Below are 20,487 nucleotides of genomic sequence, written 5' to 3' on the forward strand. Positions count from 1 at the left end.
CTGAAGCGCCTGGAGGAAACAAATGTGGGACAGTTGACCCCTGGCACCTCGATAATTATTATCAACAAAGCTCTGTGACGCTTCATTCGGAACTTGCTTCCTCCGCTCCCTTCTACAGGAGCGTTGTTGCCAGGTCGTCCACTATTCGTCAGCGACATGCTGTGAGAGTAATTACTTCCGACAAAACATCTGAAGCCCCGGGCTCACATTTTTTCGACCGAGAGCCCAACTTTCGTTGACAGCTAACTTTCACTTGCAAGCTGCTACAAGTTTATCTGTGTCATTTGATGACTGATTATTTGTACCATATCGAGATTTCATACGTGGGCCTAGCTTGTATAAAAACAATTAAGAGCTTGAAGACACTTTGCCTTCAGAACTATCCTTACGCAATTTTATTTTAGTCGAATTTGCAGGTTGATCAAATTTCCTTTTACATGGAGATTATCAGCCTGATCACGCGATTTCAAATTGCTCAAGAATTGTACGTGCAAACTGCGAAGCTATAGATGAGCTGCAAGCTTCCGCGGGCGGAGAAAATTTAACGTTGCTAATTTCTGATGACTTGAATATATAATTAAATTTGATAGAAATAGTATTGCTTTATTACAGCTTTCAGTGAGGTGTGTGTATTGTAACTCTCTAAATAATGTTAAAAAGGATTATTGTCTGCGATTCAGAGGAAAAGTTTTAAAGGACCGCATTATTTCGAGACTATACTCGAAGAACAAATAAAATTCGTCAATTATTGTATCGGACAAAAAAAAAACCTTAGGTTCCGTAGATTCTTCGCACGTAGATTTTCCTCGAAAGTACATTTTTGGAACTAGAAAATTTAAACCGTTGTAACTCCGGTACGGTTTGAAATCATTGGGGATTTTTTCTGTTCCCAATGTTCGAACCTCGAACCCTTGTCTATACTTTGGTATCAGTAAATAGATGGCTTAAATGCGGAACCACGTATCTCCATCGCGGTGTTTCGAAATTTCTGCTCCTATTTAATTTTTTGAGGAGAAACAACCCAACTTTACAGCTTGAAATTCTTACAGATTATTCTGCCAATGAAGAGGACAAATGAAGGAAGTTTCCAATAAAAGGTTATTGGTTGACTAGTTCGGTGTGAAAAGAAATCTGCAACATCGCAAACGGAGATTAATGGTTTCGCACGTTAGCCATCGAAATCAACTGAGGAGTTCTTTGGAACAGGGGCGCGGAAGACTTGCTGTGCTACTGAGATTGTGAGACTTTGTATAAAATTCCTAGCAAACCAAGTTACAAAAATACATGCTAATTATTTTCACAGAAAAATAAATCAAAATTGTAAGATTTTTCCAGCGGAAAATCCTAGCAGGGCTTTCAAACTGTTCAACTGGAAACAATGCACTTAGTTGCACCATCTTAGCAGCATTGCAAGTCTCATACGTTTGTTCCAAAGAACTTCTCAATCTTGAGTTTCTATGGACAAAGGTTATATTCCTGATTAATCCTCATTTTACATCGGGTAATATGGCAACACTGAGGGGACAGGCTGGTGCAAAAGCATGGCAATAGCAGGCGGACGAGGGGGCGACATCAGTGCTACGACTGCGGATAGAAGAGAGAGAGAGGGGGGGGGGGGCTGGGCCGATTAATCCAGTCTTGCCCTGGGACACCGCGAGTGGATAAGTAATGAGCTTTTTGGGCCTGGTTAACACTTTAAGCCTCGTTGCCGCCTTTGGATTTTAAGCTCCTGTGCTGGCTTGCATAGGAAAAACGCCGTATGAGCATTCCAGAGTTGCCAAATTTCTCGGTATAAAATGAGAATTTCAAAGGGAAAATTGTTCATATTTTAACTTGAAATTGTCAGGTATTTTAGATTTAATTGGGAACAAAATTGTCCGAAAAATTGGAAGAAAAGTATACAAAATTTTTCCTGTAAATTTGTTGGTTATTGAAGAAAATATGCCAATGCCTGAAGGCTCATACGGCGTTTTTTCTTAGCCCGGCAGTGGTGTAGGAGAGCCCAAATCTAAGGGCATCTTCTCTAGATTTTGTCATTCTATTTCAGGGTTGATTAAAAATTTCGAAATACCGAACTCTCCTTCATTTTGAACTCCTTCTGTAAAGGACTTCTGTCAGTCACCATTAGGCAAGTAGCATGCTCAAGAAGTAGCTCACCGATCATCATTTGGTGAAAAATATTGTCCATCTCCGACCTTAACACGCACCTTGCCCGATTGCATTGCGAGGATCGTTAGTGCGGGGTTTTCCAAATACATCGATGGCCAAAGTGCGACACTACGTAAATCCATTTCAATATTTCAGCATTTCCACTCCTTGTTTATTTTTTCTTTAACAGCGGTGTTAATAAAGTGCGCTACAAGCAAATCGTTCATGTGTATTAGGGACCTGATGGAGAAGCGCATTAGAGGGGGTGAGGTTTCCAAAAATGGGAGTTTGTGGATCACAGCTACTCATAAAAAGGGCCGGAAGGAAGATTGCGAAAAACTAGAGGTTTGTCGGTGACATGGTTATGTGAATGTGGTTTAATGATTTTAATTTCCCCCTCTATTGCGTTTCACGCCGACCGCTGCTGACCGCACTGTTTTTGACGCAATGCGTGAAGTATTCATGCGGTCTTGAATGCACTATGAGTTTCACGCCAACCGCTGCCGACCGCACTACGTTTGACGCAATGCGTGAAGTATTCATGGAGTCTTGAAGGCGATGGAAGTCGTGGATCACAGCTACTCATAAAAAGGGCCGGAAGGAAGATTGCGAAAAACTAGAGGTTTGTCGATGACATGGTTATTGATCTATGGGAAAATTTTGAAAGCAGAGATCGAGGAAGAATGGAAGCCCGATGAAGCGGAGAAGCAGGCGGGGTTTAGAGCGGATGGATTGATGGTTGATCATCTGTGTTGAGTTACTCAGATTGTTGAAAAAATAATAACAGTATAGGACTTCGTAGATCTTCGAAAATCCCATGATGGCGTACCGTTGCTGAAACTCTAGGAAGCCTCGGAAAAATCAGGTTTTAGAGGGAGACCTATCGTCGCGATTAAGCGGTTTAATACCGGCGATTTCGCTAACATTCGGTGTCAATGGAGATTTTTCGAGGTATATAATGTAAACAAAGAATTAGTACCCTCTCTGGATCGATAATTTCTTCCGCAAGAGCCAATTAATGCGACCATCCTTGCGACTTGATTGGTGTTTTTTCCCCCGGCGGATTCGATCAATATTGTCCTTCTTACGCACCTCACTATCACAATACTGCCGCTCTCAGGATAAACGCCGTATATACCCTCAGATTTTGCCAAATTTCGTTTGATGAAACACGACTTTTCTGGAAAACTTTGTGAATTTCCCAATTTCGCAGGAAGGTTAACTCACAGTTAGATCCGCAGACCTATAGAAATTTTAAGGAGACATATTCTTAACCCAGGAAAAAAAAAGAACATGGGATCTAGAGTCCAGACTCTTAAAAACATCAACAAGAAAAAATACTATTAACTCCGTCGAATTTTTTGCTTAAATCAAGAACCAAGTCTCTTACTTTGAGCGGATTTTCTTTTGATTTAAGCAAAAATCTGTTTGAATCAAGAGTATTTTTTCTCGTCAATGTTTTCAAGAGTCTGGACTCTAGATCCAATGTATTTTTTTCCCAGTGTTCTTGAAAATTGAATGTTTTATCGAGGGAAATTTGGCGACATTCGGAAGTTCCTACAGCGTTTTTCCCGCGCATACGACGGCGGAAAACTGGACCACGACGAAAATGATTAAAAAGCTCGCGGACACTCCGGAAACCTGAATGATAAAACCTGACGCGTCCATTCGCGACGAGCCCCAACGCGTAATTGTTCTTACGGAGTGTAGGGGTCATCGAAGGACGGACTTGTCAGATTGTAGCGACGACCGTGCGAACAATAGCTCGTGGCTCGTGGAGCGTTTAACGCGCGCGCCGGGCATTTTATTAGTCTCATTTTACGAGGCGGCCGGCCATAAAATTAGGGAGAAAATTGAACGAACACACATAAAATCATCTCGGCGCGCGCGCTGAACAGAGACGCTGACTTCCGCGGCTGATCAAAGGAAATACTTCCGGGGTCCCCGCGTCGCGTCGAGGAAAATCTGGGAAATTGGTCGCTCCTCTCGACGCGTGACCGATATTTTGGGCGCTCGTTATTGATTGGACTATACAGGGTGATCCAAGGTTAAACGGCCAGACTGCAGGATCGTGTTCTATGGGTCAAAATGAGACTTCGTTGTTGAATATAGTTTTTTCCAAAAGTGCCAACGAATATTTTGGGCGTTCGTTATTGATTTGACTATACAGGGTGATCCAAGGTTAAACGGCCAGACTGCAGGATCGTGTTCTATGGGTCATAATGAGACTTTTTTGTTGAATGAAGTTTTTGCCAAAAGTGCCCTCACTCAGAGCGACGACCCCCCAAAATTTCGGAAAGTAAATCGTTTTGCCTGAGTTTTGGCAACGGTTGTGAACCTAATCTCGTAAAAATTTGTATTCCCCTGCATTTTTATGCCCTGAATTCATTAATGATCTTTAAGAAAAATCGAAATCTCAATTTAAAGAGGGGGTCTGGAGGTTTTTCAGCTCCTGCAGTCTGGTCGTTTAACCCTGAATCTCCCTGTGTAATTGCAAAGCTTTACCTAGAGCAGAAAAAAGAGTTATTTCTTTTGAAAAAAGGCTCAAAAATCACGATGAGCGCATCGGGAAAGTCTGAGACTTACACTTCTACCTTCAGAATCTGCCCAAGAATTATTGTTTTTTTTCTTTAAATAAGTTTCCCCCTTCAAAAACGATTCTATGGCACAGGTGAAGATACGCAATATTAAACACGGCTGACGCTTCCGTGCGCAAATCGAAAGAAAGCACCATGGGTCCATGGTCCTTATCAACGCAAGGAAAGTGTATACGTAAACAAGGTGGAGAAATGGTGCTGGGTCCACACCATTTCGCGGGAAAACAAAGCCAAGAAGTTCCAAAAATTAAAATTAGAGTCAAAATTAACTTTTTGAACTCTAATGCGCACCAGTACGAAACTGAGTTTTTTTTTAGTGTTTTTTTTTCTTCATATATGCGTAAACACGCCGGTTGATAAAATGCCATCTCGTAACGTGTGTTTTGGCAGGCTGGCGTTAGCCATGTTGGATATTGTGTAGCATCCTGGTGCGCAAAGATTGAATGGAACGACTCCTCCGACGATGTTCACCCGTGCTTTAGTATCGTTTAGGAAGCGGGAAGCTTAAAAAAGTACATATTTTTTACGCAGATTGTGAACTTAGAAGAGTATTTTAGATTCTCCTGATGCGCTCATCATGATTTTGGAACCTTGTCTGTAAGAAACAACACTTTTTCTTGCTCTATAGCTGAAGTTTGCAACAGGTTCATTGAATGGCACGAACCCAGAGGGTTCGAAGTCGGGTGAAGGACGTGACTTGGTTCTGTTCTATTAAAGTTGGGCTAAGTGGATAGAGTTAAAAAAAACATTTACATTGCATTGCTTCAAAATCTCATCTGCTACTTTAATATTTTGAAAGAATACCAACCAAAATCCTAACTCGAAAATTTTTGCAGTCTTTCTCGCCCATGAAGATTCTATTCTCTCTAGAAAATTTTAAGCAAAAATGATGATTGGCTCCTCCCAAAAAAATTAAAATACGAAGTGATTCGAGATTTTGAAACACCGTGATGTAGATTTGAATGTTTTGCTAAATCTTCCACGGCATGCATAAGTCAATTTCGGATCTTGGATCCTGGAGGACACGAATGTATGTTGTAGCTTTTTTAAAAATATTGAGTTTCCAAAATTTCAAATTTTTGTTAATCGTTTTTTCAAAAAAAGAACCGCTGACGAAAATTTTCAAAATCATGCCACGAAGGTAGCATTCAATTTTTAAAAAACATAAAAAAATGCATCGTCACGAATAAGTAACACCAGGCCTAAGAGGGTTAACTCTGGCCAAATAATGGAAATGAAGATCACGGTACAAATCGAAAAGCAGATGATTCGTGTCGATCAGCCGACAACAATCTAAACCGCGTTTGCCTGATTTTACGATGATATGCGCATTCTGCGCATACTTTTCATTTGGAATCTGCTTTTGCAGGGAAATCTGGCAAGCGAGGTCCGAAACAGGAAGCCCAGACTGGAAGGAGATCCATAAAACCGATGAGCGGTCGTAATAGGCACCTTGTCCGGCGATTATTTTCGGGGCCAAGGCCGCGCCGCGCTAGCTCCCGAGACTCACTTGAGCTTGTCTAAAATCTGCCGCGCTAAATCAGAACGTCGTATGAACATTCGGGAGTTGCCAAATTTCCCCGAGTAAAACATGTATTTTTGTAGAAAGTTATGCGTATCTTCCCTTGAAATTTTCCGATATTTTAGATTATACTGGGAACAAAATTGTCTGAAAAATTTGAAGAAAAATATTCAGAATCTTCCCAGTTAATTGGTTGGTTATTAAAGGAACTATGGCAGCGCCTGAAACAAATGCAGCCGCATATGGCGTTTTTCCTTAGCACGGCAGTGTTGTAGGTATACCTCAGCTGAGATGAGCCCGAGCTCTTTGACGGAGAGAGGCATTTCGCCGGTCGTCGTTTGAGGGCTCCCCGGGCAGCCATTGCACCGCGAGAGGCGATAGAAAGTACACCTACCAACAACGGTCGCAGGAAAGTCCGAAAATGCAGGTCACTCGACCAGCAATTCTAAGTAAACCGAAACACGACTTGTCTGCTCCTGATTTGTTTGTCGAAGCCAGTCAGCCGGATTATGTTGTGCATTGAAATCTCCCACTACGCCTCGCATATGTACAATGTCGAAGTTACTTTTTTGTCGCTGGTTGAATGGCCTCTGTGCCACGTAGATTGATTAGTGACTAAATCACTTATTCCACATATAGATGTTCGACGATCGTCAATATAATCGGAAACATAACCTCAAACCCAACTTTTAGCTTGCGTATTAAAAACCCGTGTCCCACGATCAAATGAACTCATCAAACGCTCATCAAATGAAAGATGGCGGATGGTTTTCGCACAAGTCCGCTATCAAAAGTTGATGGGCCAAATTTTGATGAACCCGCCATCTTGCATTTGATGAGTTCATTTGATCGTGAGACACGAGTTTATTGTGACAGTTTAATTATTGCAAGCCTAAATGTCATCAGTAAATTTTCTAACAAATTCAACCAACAATTTCTCTGTAAAAAAGCAAAATGGCGGCGAAAATTTTGAAAATTTTTGAAATTTTTGAAAATTTTTTTGGCGTCGCTTGGCGCTTGTGACACTGTGGCCGGAAGGTGACGACACATCGAGAAAGAAAAAGAGTCTTGAAGATTGATTCTTCTGTGGGACTCGATGCCCTAAAGGTAGTATGAATTGATTCAATGAAGAATATGGAGTCCGCGAAATACTTTATTTCTCATAACTCTAGAAGAGATATATTGCAGCGGTTTCAATTCAAAGGCGAGATAAAATTTCTTTAAAGCAGTATACATCAGCAGACACTGTACTTACGTCCAAAGTACTCCGTAGAGTCATTCGTTTTCGCACGTAAAGTTTGGACTTAAATTTTGAGACGATCTGGGACATTTTACCCGACTTGATCGTCGTCGTAATTCCTTGTTCAAGGGAGAAGAATATCTGACTTTTTTCTTGCTAAGAGCAAATACATTATTAAAACGCAAAATGTACTCGACAGGCTCAATTTATTTTCCTCCCCAGTTTTGTCGCTGTCAAGGCAAAAAAGCGATTAAGAAATTACAAATAGGCATTAGGCTAAACAGCAAAGGCAGACGGCACTGTTTCGTCGTCATTCACATAGTGATTTTTCAATATAACGTTGAAGCTGTTATACTTAGCAGAGAGATCCTCTTTTTTGTCTCTGTTACCAGTCCGTGGTGTGAAATTCGTCGTCTCCCAAGACGAAGAAACGTAACTCAATTGACTGCAAAATTGACTCAAATAGGTCAATTTTTTTTGTAAAAGTAAGGATGTGCAATTTCTACCCAAAATTTTGCTGATTTTAGTATACAATGAGAAAATAAAGCAGTGGAATTTTCAGTCAGGAATGCTCCATAGTATCCCGGGCAAAATACAATACACCAGTGAAAATTTCGCATCGTTAGAATGTAGTTACATTCTATCGTCTTGATTCATAGATTCTCCGTAATACCTCTCCTCTGGTGTGCAGCGTATTGCGTTGATTCAATTTGAAGGCGAGTCAGCTGTGCCATGATGAGTATCATTCCAAATCATCCATCCGCTTGTTCGGTAAACGGAAAGGCTGCAAATACAAACGATAAATCACGAAAATTGAATTAAAAACTGGAACGTTTCGAAATGTATTAATTTAATATTCAGCCGAAAAATTAAACAGGAAAAAAGCAACCAATTAGACCAACAATTAAAAAAAGAAGAAGAAAATGGAATTTTCGATCCACTGTCTTGTGAGACTGAGACTGACAAGTAAACAACTCGGCTTGGTGCAGTGAAAAATAAAGAAATTGTGAAAATAAAAAATGGTAAGTTGAGACTATTTGGTAATGCACACAATTTGGGGACGGTTCTAATTATTATACCCAGCATCTCTAGAATTGCTTGATATTTAGTTTGAATAAATATTGTGCCATCGGGGGAGATTTGGCAACATTTGAATGTTCATACGGCGTTTCGCCTTGGGAACGGAAGTGCAGTCACTGCACACCCAAGCAAGTTGCGAAGGAGAACGGACGTGGAAAAAGTTTCATTTATTCCGGGAGGCTTCGTCGAGATGATAAAATGAAAGTTGGTGACCCGAGAGAGTCAGGAGCCACGAAGAAAGTATAATAGAAAAATATAATTTTCCCGACCCGGCCCAACCCTTTCTCCGCCGTTTTGTCGTTTCTTGGACAGTTTTCATGAATATGCAACACCCTCAGGACAGGGAGAAAGCCTCATCAATCACAGCTTTTCCGCCACCTCCGAGCGGCCGGGAGCATCTTGACTTAAACTGTGACACATCAGGAGGCGTTTTTTTTTAAATTTTTTTTTTTATTTTTATTTTTTTTATTTTTTAAAGAGACTGTGAAACCAATGCAGTGGCGTGGCGTGAATGATCGATTATCGATATCTCGCCATATGAAGCTGTGGTAAAGAATCGATTACTACACTGAAAAAAAAGTAGTTAGCGTTGAGAACTAATTTGGTAAGTTCTCGCCAAGTAGAATCAAAATTAGGCTTCAGAACTAATTTATTGTACTGAAGCACCAATCAATTCGCTTCATACGCTGACTTGACTTTACTAGAGCGCGAACCAGAATTGGAAAACAGCACTAGCTGTAAAATTAGCGCTGTGGTAAGACAAATTCACCTTCGGGTCAAACTAATTCGCCCTCAACACTAACTGCCACATTGTCCGTTACATTTATTTAGTTTCGAAAAAGTGGCGTCGGTACAACAGCCTCAATCGCGTCAGCTCGTGAAAATCAATTAAAATGTGAAATTTCGGGCTCGTTTGACAATGTAAATACTCCCGGTATGATTTATAGTGTCCTCTCTTTCTTGAAAACGTTCGAAAGCAACATAAATAAACCTGTTAAGGTTAGAAATCGTCTGTTCGATTCAAAACGTAAACAAGCATGATATTCGTTGGAGTCGTCAATCTTCTATATTAAATTGCGATTAAAGCGTTCCGCGTTCAGTTTACATTTTACGAAAATCTGTGAACTTACTGCTTACTTCTATAGTTCGTGTTCTCCCGTAATTTCAAAAGAATATCTCAAGTGTTCGGACGAGATATGTTTATTCAGTGTGAACATTCGCTACCGTTTCATGTGTGAGTGTGTGTCTCTCTAAAGGATAATTCTGTCTACTTGCACATACCTATGGGATATTCCTTTCCTCTGTCGTTCATTTGGAACCGGTCAGTTGATTTTTACCTCTCATCTTTTAAGAAATCTTCTTTTCCTGAAAGTATTGTCCAGTTATCATTCGCTAAGCCGTTTTCTCCTCTCTCAGTTTTGAGGTTAGGTTGACCCAACCCTACCGAATGCGAATTAGAGTAGCGGAATTAGTTTCCAGCACTAATAGTGGTTAGTGTACAGAAACCAAAAATCATGTGTGTCCAAATCACACAATTTGAGTTAGTGTATAGAAACCATTTTTAGTCATCTGACGCTAACTCATTTTTTTCAGTGTAAGGTGTTCGCTGCGAACACCCTGATAATCGATCTTTTTTCATAGGTGGCGTATCAATCGATATATCGCAAAGCACGCCACGCCACTGAACCAATGTCATTAACTGAGAATATAATAGATTATTAGACAATAAGATATACGCATTAAATTGCGAGGGGCAACGAATGGCACATGCGTTGTTTGTGGAATGAGTCAAAAATTGTAATTCCCTGATGCGAATATTAGTCCCATTAAAGGGCTTGGAGGAAAACCTTTTTTTTCTGTTTTTCTTTTTTTTCTAGAGACTTTAAAAAAAATTTCATTAATTGATAATATAATGGATTATTTGACAATAAGATATACGCATTAAATTTCCTACACTGAAAAAAATGAGTTAGCGTCAGATGACTAAAAATGGTTTCTATACACTAACTCATATTGTGTGATTTGGACACACATGATTTTTGGTTTCTGTACACTAACCACTATTAGTGCTGGGAACTAATTCCGCTACTCTAATTCGCATTCGGTAGGGTTGGGTCAACCTAACCTCAAAACTGAGAGAGGAGAAAACGGCTTAGCGAATGATAACTGGACAATACTTTCAGGAAAAGAAGATTTCTTAAAAGATGAGAGGTAAAAATCAACTGACCGGTTCCAAATGAACGACAGAGGAAAGGAATATCCCATAGGTATGTGCAAGTAGACAGAATTATCCTTTAGAGAGACACACACTCACACATGAAACGGTAGCGAATGTTCACACTGAATAAACATATCTCGTCCGAACACTTGAGATATTCTTTTGAAATTACGGGAGAACACGAACTATAGAAGTAAGCAGTAAGTTCACAGATTTTCGTAAAATATAAACTGAACGCGGAACGCTTTAATCGCAATTTAATATAGAAGATTGACGACTCCAACGAATATCATGCTTGTTTACGTTTTGAATCGAACAGACTATTTCTAACCTTAACAGGTTTATTTATGTTGCTTTCGAACGTTTTCAAGAAAGAGAGGACACTATAAATCATACCGGGAGTATTTACATTGTCAAACGAGCCCGAAATTTCACATTTTAATTGATTTTCACGAGCTGACGCGATTGAGGCTGTTGTACCGACGCCACTTTTTCGAAACTAAATAAATGTAACGGACAATGTGGCAGTTAGTGTTGAGGGCGAATTAGTTTGACCCGAAGGTGAATTTGTCTTACCACAGCGCTAATTTTACAGCTAGTGCTGTTTTCCAATTCTGGTTCGCGCTCTAGTAAAGTCAAGTCAGCGTATGAAGCGAATTGATTGGTGCTTCAGTACAATAAATTAGTTCTGAAGCCTAATTTTGATTCTACTTGGCGAGAACTTACCAAATTAGTTCTCAACGCTAACTACTTTTTTTTCAGTGTAAGGCAACTAGTGGCGCATACGTTGTTTGTGATCTGAGTAAGAAATTGTAATTCCCTGTTGCGAAATTTAGTCTAATCAAGGGGCTTGGAGGACAAGGCGCATGAGTGCAGTTTATGAAAAAATTAGGATATTAATGATTTCAAGTAAAACTAGTCTTAATGCATATTCTGTGGTAAAATCGCTCTCAAATCCGTATTTTTAAGCATCAAAGAGTCAGCTTGAACTTTCTTTCCGCCAAGGAGCCGTATATTTTTGAAACTTTAAACACGTATTTCTGGAAATAGCAAAAACTGCACTTATGCGCCTTGTCCTCTAAGCCCCTGAATTGAACTTGGCGTTAATTGTATTGTATCATACCGCTTTAGTAATTTTCTTGTTCTGCGCATTTAGATGAGTGCAATGTAAAATTGATCACACAAACTTATTTCTGGCTTGGGCCTTGGGGAAACAGCGCTTAAATATGTGAACTTTCGCAATCAACTTTACATTTCTATTTCCCAGAGGACTCTCAGCCTCTCAGTCTCATTAAAATTCCCTCTAAATAAAAGAAAACTACTCCAACAGTTCTAGGACCATCATATTAACGTTTGTAAAGTTGCTCAACAAAAAGTGTTTGCAGTACTTTAGTGCGCGCTGAAGCTTGAAGCGCTTTGAAGCCTCTTCGTGAAATAATTTGGAGTGTGCGGGTTGTGTGAAATAACAGCTGTTGACATTCTTTTGTGTGTTCTTTTCGGCAATTTTTTCTCTCCGCAAAATATGGATAGCTTCATTCGAAATTGAAATTAATTTAGGAAGTCGAGTCTGATGCAGCCGAAAGATGTTTGATCTTTCAGGGTATAAAAACAAGAGCCCTTGGAGGGTAGGCACTCTAAGGAAAAACGACGTGTAAACTTCCGGATGTTGCTAAATTTTCCTGTATAAAACATTCATTTTTAAGGATATTTCTAAATATGTTTTCTTGAATCTTGCAGATACTGTAGATTGAACTGCGAGTGAAATTCTTCGAGAAACTCGGAGAAAAATAAACACAGTTTTCCCCAAAAATTCATATTTTATCAAAGGAAATTTGGCGACGCCTGAAAGCTCATACGGTGTTTATCCTTAGCACGGCACTGCTTTTTAGCACTGTGTATCCTTAGCACTGTTCAGTATAATAATGCTGCTATAATGATGGATCAGTTCCTTGCATAATTTCGAACATTACAGCAATTATTGCTTCTCATAGACCACTTCAAATGACCTTGACAATTATTTCGATTCGGGTATCAAAGTAACAGTGTTGCCAGGACCGAAGTATTGTTACCATTTACAAAAGTAGCATTGTAACTATACGACTTGAAACAAGGGTTGGGCCTGGGTCAGTGGCGAGGCGTGCATGATCGATTTTCCATATTTCCCCCTTTTACGCTATGCTGAAGAATAGATTGTAAAGGTATTCGTTGCGAACACCCTGTTTTTTTATCCTTTTCCGTAGGTTTAAATGGCAGATCAATCGATATATCGCAAAGAACGCAACGCCTTTGCCAGCTCATTTTTCTCCGTGATGGGTAAAACTCAATTAGTGTTGATTTTAGTTGATTAATGTCCTGAAAATTTTGCGACCCTCCTCGCTGAACTAATGAAACAATGCCAAGATTTAGTTGCAAATAGAGTGCGATATCTTAGCGAGACAGTTCACTTACGGCTGACATGATTCCCGAGTGGATGTAAACGGCTCTCGAAAGCGCGGATGTCCCGCCGCACAGTGGATCGAGTCAATAAGAGAGGTCGACCAAAATGTTGAAACTTTAAGAGCTTGTAACTCCGTTTATACAACATTTTGAGGTTCTAAAAGTGGCTCCATTGGTAACCTCGTGAACTGTTCTCCTAGAAGCACCATTTAAAATCTACAATGTGACGAAATAAACATAAAAATTTGCAGTTTTAGTCAAAAATTTATGTCCGACCTCTCTGATTGACTCGATCCACTGTGCGCCGAGCCGAAACTGGATGCCACCTGCTCTCGCACACTCACACGAGAAATTGGGCTTAATCCGAGTGTTAATCCACAAAAGGACTCAGCGGGTCGATGAATCGATAATGCCCCATCTTAGCAATGCTATTTATCGATCAAGGCGATTCGATATATCGATGCAACAATCGACGAGGTTCAGCCATATCGAGCGTGGATCGGGCGAGCTCCGCCGCCTCGAGGCACCCGGCTCGCGGGACTTGGATTCGACAGTGGAAACGTGTGGATTTCATTTCTTAGTTGGATTAATTTATTCGCGCCGAGGGAGGGAATTCGGGAGGCGTTAAGTGGAGTGAAATGAGACGCGAGTGGATGGTGGAGAGGGAGGGGGAGGGGGTCAAAGAGTGAGCGATGACAGGAAGTTTAGTCACGGTTACACAGACAGCGCGCGACAGGGTGCATTGGTTTTAAACTTGCCTGTTGCTGGGGTAGGTACTTCTAGAGTACCTGTATAGCGAGAGTATAGACAGATGTGAAACTCCGAAAATCCATCAGGCCTTCACCGATGCCTCCGCGAATAAAGTTAGGGCCCAGAAATGCAGCCAACCTATGAATTTCAATTATCCAGAGCGATTTATTAATACAACTGTTACAAACCATCGTTTATAAAGCACGTATTTGACTTAGTTTTTGCATAAATTTCCTCATTTTTGTGGAAGAACGCTCATTTATGTACTTTCTTAGCCATCTTCGTTAGAATTGGAATCTACAGACTGGCAGTGAAATTTTGTGCGTTAGAAGTTGGTTAGAAGGGTGGCTGCACTTTTGGGCCCTAAGCCCTCCATGAAGCGATCTGTCCATACTCTCGCTATACAGGTACTCTAGGTACTTCAAGTACTGTCGTGATAGCGAGGAGAGCAGTAAGTGTCAAATTTTCGAAACCTAGCTCCCCTCAAAATTCGTCTGATCTCTTTCAGATGAAATCACTGAAATCGCTAAAACAGCAAAATTCATCCTAATCGTATCAAAAAGAGACATAAAGCCATAAGTGCGCAAAAAATGACGTAGTTTTAGGCAAGACAGCCGTAAGTGACAATATTCTTCCATAGTGCCAATGGAAACAGTGCTTTCAAGTAAAATACCGCCCTCTTCTGCCAATTTCTAACCTGGAAATGTGTTAGTTGCGTGTTCATAACGCAACCACGAAAGCAAGCTGAAGATAGCTTTTACGACTATCTAGCCTAACAATAGCCTAGCATGATAATGAATAATAACCCTTTTTATGTTAAATCAAATCATTCGATTTTTATCATCCAAACGTTTCTGGGAGTGTTTCGGATGATTAGTGGCAATACGACGAGGGACGGAGACCTCATTCAGTGAAATTTCTCGGTCAGACGCTTCTGAGCCCGTTTTCTCAAAACTTCATTTTGGCACTTACTGCACTCTTCGTCATCACGGCAGCGCAGTGGCGCACGCGCAATGCGTGAAGTATCCATGCAGTCTTGTAGGCGCCAACAGTGCGCACCGTTGAGTACGCGCAATGCGTGAAGTATTCACGTAGTCTTGCAGGCGCTAACATTGCCGTGATTGTAACTGATATAAAATCGGTTGATTTTTAAACATCCAAACGATTTCTAGGAGTCTCTCGGATCATCAGGAGAAATCTATCAAAGAACGGAGGTTTCTTTCAGCAAAATATTTCGGTCAGACGCTTCTGAGCCCGTTTTCTCAAAACTTCATTTTGGCACTAACTGCTTTCTTCGCCATCACGGCAGCGCAGTGGCTTACGCGCAATGCGTGCAGTATCCATGCAGTCTTGTAGGCACTAACAGTGCGTACCGTGGCGTACGCGCAATGCGTGAAGTATTCACGTAGTCTTGCAGGCGCTAACATTGCCGTGATTGTAATTGATATAAAATCGGTTGATTTTTAAACATCCAAACGATTTCTAGCAGTCTCTCGGATGATTAGAAGAAATCTATCAAAGAACGGAGGTTTCTTTCAGCAAAATGTTTCGATCAGACGCTTCTGAGCCCGTTTTCTCAAAACTTCATTTTTGGACTTACTGCTCTCTTCGCTATCACGGCAGAATTTGGCGTCGCGTCGCGCGCTGCCTGTGGAAGCGCGGCGTAAGACGGCGGGGGCGGCGGGAAGCGCGGACGGGTATATAACGCGGAAACGAGGCGGCCGAGTATCACCTGTTTAAGATTTTCGAATTACAAGATGACAGGAACTGAAAAATGAGATTTCCATGAGAAATAAATTACTCCTCTCTCCGGGAGGATCGCTAGCGAGAGCCCCCGGAATTGACGGCTAATAAACTCGATGAAACCGAAGCCCCTGGAGCCCGGGGAGGCGAGTGCATTATTTCTCTCGACGGAAATTTTATTTCCGGCAAAAAGTTTCGGCTTGCTTTTGAAACCCTGGCTCGACTGGGGAAGAGCGAGATACTTTTTTGTGTTAGATCGCGAGGGAAGATAGTCGTCGCTCAATCGAAGGGAAATTGTCAGCGACTCATGGCCATGGTGGAAGTCAGGAATTTGAGCGAGAGAGGGGTGTGTTACATACGCCTGTCAGTGAGGCTGATATACATTGAAAATGATATATTTGCAATTTTAATCAGAGGCAAAAGCGCTTTACTTTCCGGGTAGACTAGAGTCCCTTTAGACTGAGAGCACTAGACATGATGTGAATCCATTTGTGACTGGTTCCCGTTTTTTAGGCCTCCACAGTGTCACAAACGGGAATAAAGATTACATTTTCACCAATTGCAAAGATTATACTCTGGAATGGGCTGGGGAATCACGGGTTCGGCAAGGAACAAGTGGAATGAGAGAAGGAATGGAGAAAGGAATTTGAGAATGAGCCGATCAAAGACTACGAAAAACTATCAATTTGTGTAATCTTTATTCCCGTTTGTGACTCTATGAGGGAGGGTGGGGGGGGGGGGGGGTTGTCTTAACTCTCAGTATAAAGGGACTCTAAGGGAGACTAGAATCTCTTTATAGAGAGAGTCTGAGTTGAGACATTGCGGTTCATGGATGTCACAAACGGGAATAAAGATTTCACAAATCGGACTTCTTTGGTAATCTTTGATCAACCCATTCCCGAAAAATTCCGAACTCTCAGATGGACCAATTGATGAATGTGCCTAAATGCTTTGATGGCTCGGTAGAACATTTCCTCGTTGGCAGGGAGTCGTGTTTTCCTGTATAAAAAAAGCCGCCGCAATTCGCTATCATCAATTTCATAACCGTTCGTTCCGATTAAACAACGGGACCAGAAATATCGCAATAACACCCATTATGCGGTCTCTAATTGTTTACTAACAACCATGGAGCATCGTCAATATGATTGACAAGTAAGCTCTTGAATATCATAATCAGAATATTGATAAAAGATAAAGAACAGAACTATGAACCGTGAGTTTTTTTACTTTTTGCCTTAAAAAAGTTTATTTTATCGACTTGCAATTGATTACAGTCTTCGCGACCGTTCCCTTTTAATGCGTTAATCGCGTTGTTTCATTCAATGGGCCTGTTGCTAGCAAGAGATACAGCCGCGCGAATAGACTTTTTAGAGGTTAAATGACACGAAAATTACGATGGTCACATCATAAAAGTCTGAAATACACTCCTTACTGCGCAATTTGCGTTGTTAGGAACGCGCTTTTTCAAATTTCCCGCGTCTGGGGGCAGTTTTCTAATCACCGGAAACGAGCAAACGGCGGGCTCGGTGATTTCCGGAAGATGTCGTGTCGTTGTTGTTGTTGTTATTTTTTCCTTCAATCTGTTTACAAACCCAACGTGATCTCTTATAGTGGTCCATATACGCTTTATGCGGTAACCAAATCGATCAACTTTTAAATATCCAGCGCAATCCTCCTGCATTTCATTTTACGATATCACGAGCTCCGATTTTTAGGTTATGTTGTCAGTTTTAGTTGACCGGAAATAGCCGCGAGTTGCCGTTAATTGTTTCCGTTAGAAAACTGCCCCCAGACGCGGGAAATTTGAAAAAGCGTGTTCCTAACAACACAAATTGCGCAGTAAGGAGTGTATTTCAGACTTTTTTAATGTGACCATCGTAATTTTCGTGTCATTTAACCTCTAAAAAGTCTATTCGCACGGCTGTATCTCTTGCATGCAACAGGCCCATTACCCATTGCACGAAGTTAAAAATTGCGGCTAATACAGCACTCGGAAGTTTTCCGTCAATGCAACCGAAGTTTTTGGTCATAGAGACCAAACTTTGGTTCAGGTAACTAAAGGTTTTGATAGTCATATTAAGTACCTCATTTTCATCAAAACTAATCGACTCCTATGACCGAAAACGTCAATTATCTTCCTTAGGGGATTATACTTCGGCCGTATGGACCAAAGTGCGGTACTTAAACATAGTTGTCTTTCCGTCTTAATTGGCTTTAAAATTGAAGCATATAACTCTTCTCCAGGCTAATTAGGACGTCAAGATGATACCAATGAAATCACTCCTGATTAAGACATTGAGCTGCGTTGCGAATACAAAGGAAGCTAATAAACATTTAGGTTTAGGTACTAGTTTAAATCTGAATTTACAAATACACTTCCGGCAAGTTGATCTCCAAATCTCACCCAAAAAGAAATATGCATTGAGGAGTCCCGCAGCTTGAGAGTGACCATTTACGTTTCGTGATCGCAGTCGGGTTTCTGAAGTTGAGTACTCGAGAATAATTTAGAGCTGTCTTTTTTCGCTTTCAAATGAGGGGCTTCGAGGGCAAGGCGCACAAGTGCAGATTTTGCTATGCCGAGATACGTGTTTGAAGTTTCGGAATCACGTGGTACTTCATGGCGGGAAGAAAGTTCAAAATGACTTTTCGATGCTTAAAAATTGGAATTCGGAAGCGAATTTTTTTACAAAATATGACTATACTAGGGGGCTACGCCCCCTGGCCGCTACGCGGCCCGACCCCCTGAAGGCGCTCCGCGCCATCAATGGGCCGCTTCGCGGCCTTATTTTTACCCTCCTATCGATGTTAGTTTTATTTTTCCCCTAAAAAATTACGATATGAGGTATACTTTACTTTTAGAATAAAATAATTTTTGGTTTTGATGAATAAATAAACAAATTTTTTTTTTTTTTGAAGTCTGAAGGACGCGTTTTGGAATGACTGCTTGATGAAATATTGCAGTAAAACAACGATCATTGATAATCAGGTAATAATTAAGTACATCGGGAGTCGGGGATCGAACTCACACCATGATCTAAATGGACGCTACCGACGTCTTTGACGACTCGGCCACCGCTCGTCTTGAGGAAGGCAGTGCGAATCTTGTGTAGATAAGTGTAGAGCTGATGCGCAGGCTACACAGCTACTGCGCAACCTCCTCGACCACTGCGCATCCTCCCGCGCATAGCGGTAGCAGTCTCGGAGCATTCTGAAAATTCACTCACTTTTATAACGTGATTGTAAAAAAACCTGTGTCCTATTTCCAAAATCTGAATAAAGCGGGCTCATCTACGGCCAATTACCCGTCGATTACCGCAAAAAACTTGGAAATCGGCCCGGTAGAACGCTCAAACGAACTATGACAAAAAATATAAATTTACATTGTTTAAATGGGAGAATTCGCAAATTTACCACTTAATTTAAAAAAACCTGGGCCATATTTTGAAAATCTGAAAAGAGTTGGCTTATTTAGAGACAATTGCCCGTCGATAGCCGCAAAAATCATAAAAATCGGCTTGGTAGAACGCTGGAACTAAGCGTTACCAGTTTCGCAAAATTAGGAGGTCTCGGAGCTTATAGTATAGATATGGCGTGTATAGACTAGTTAATCATTAATATCTCAATTTTTTTCAAAAACTGCGATCACGCGCCTCGTCCTTCAAGCCCCTCAATCCATTTCAACTCCCGCGAAAAAGAATGAAATTAGTTTTGGGTTTTCATCATGCAATAATCCTCGTCAAACCATGCAGTCCTTGTTTCACGATGAAAATAAATAACATTTAAACTATGTCACGGCGAGGAGATATCTCTCGAAGAGAGGAGAAAATGAGCGTTTTCGGTGTTTTCTGCTCCCTCTATTTAGATAAGGAGGAAGAAAAAAAACGTAAAACAAACTGGCGAGGAGACACGGAAGGAGGGAACAAGGGAAGGGAAAAGTGCTAACTAAGTATCCCGACCAACAGCTTCGCAAATAAGCATCACTGAGTCATCCTCTCGGTCCAAACGTCGCATCTCAGTGTTTACGCAACGTGAGCTTTTCGTGTTTGTTTTCTCGTCAAGTGAGCCTGTCGCGGCTAAAGTGCGCAGCTTTTCCTACCCCAAAGTTCTCGCCGATGCGGAGATCGCAGTCTTATACAGTTTTTCGATCGTAATTAGGATAATGCGCAGTGAAGCTGACATTTTTTTCGCAGTTTACGTTACAAAGCAGCAGGTGCGAAAACTTTATTACAGTATTAACTGATTAGGTATCACATTTTTTACTCATCCGATGCTTATAATAACGAAAAATAAATGATTCCAGCATGTTAAATTCGGAAAAACCATCGAATTTTTTGAGGTTGCGGTGTGGCATATTACTTAGGTATCATCACATTTTTTACTCATCGGATATGCTTATAATAATGAAAAATAAATGATTCCAGCATGTTAAATTCGGAAAAATTTTTGGGGTTGCGGTGTGGCATATTACTAAACTTATTTTTAATCACCGAGGCTAATAAATATAAATGAAGCCACGATTTTAGCTATATTTTGCTCTCAATGCCAAATACGAGTACGTATAGGCACAAAAACTATTCAAGCTTACATACCAGCCTCAGAGTTCTCACGGGTCATGCCTAACCTCAATAGTACCTTTGTCTCGCAGTTGATTGTATTTTTATGTTGTAGCACTAGAGATGGGCACAGCTTGAAAGATCGCTAGCACTATATTTATTTCTCTTTTTTTCCACTTCATATTATTCTTTTACTTTCC

The 20,487-nt window shown here is 40.9% G+C and overlaps 2 protein-coding genes across 5 annotated transcripts in view; one reads left to right on the forward strand and one right to left on the reverse strand.

Moving 5' to 3' along the window:
* Nucleotides 1-20,487, reverse strand: part of LOC109043588 (uncharacterized) — an 85,153-nt gene that overhangs the window by 63,984 nt on the left and 682 nt on the right. For both annotated transcript variants that reach the window (XM_072296965.1, XM_072296964.1), the window contains exon 2: nucleotides 8,181-8,291. The gene's annotated coding sequence lies outside the window, so the exon portion shown is untranslated. The remainder of the gene's footprint in view (nucleotides 1-8,180; nucleotides 8,292-20,487) is intronic.
* LOC109043589 (calcium/calmodulin-dependent protein kinase kinase 1) overlaps nucleotides 1-20,487 on the forward strand; it is a 168,063-nt gene that overhangs the window by 37,543 nt on the left and 110,033 nt on the right. The window contains exon 1 of one of the 3 annotated variants that reach the window (XM_072296961.1): nucleotides 19,705-19,978. The exons of 1 other annotated variant lie outside the window; for it this stretch is intronic. The gene's annotated coding sequence lies outside the window, so the exon portion shown is untranslated. Of the gene's footprint in view, nucleotides 1-19,704; nucleotides 19,979-20,487 lie in introns of those variants that run through there. One more of the 3 variants, XM_019060844.2, reaches the window with a different exon arrangement.

This window comes from Bemisia tabaci, chromosome 2 (genome assembly GCF_918797505.1).
Source record: "Bemisia tabaci chromosome 2, PGI_BMITA_v3".
Taxonomy (NCBI): Eukaryota; Metazoa; Arthropoda; class Insecta; order Hemiptera; family Aleyrodidae; genus Bemisia; species Bemisia tabaci.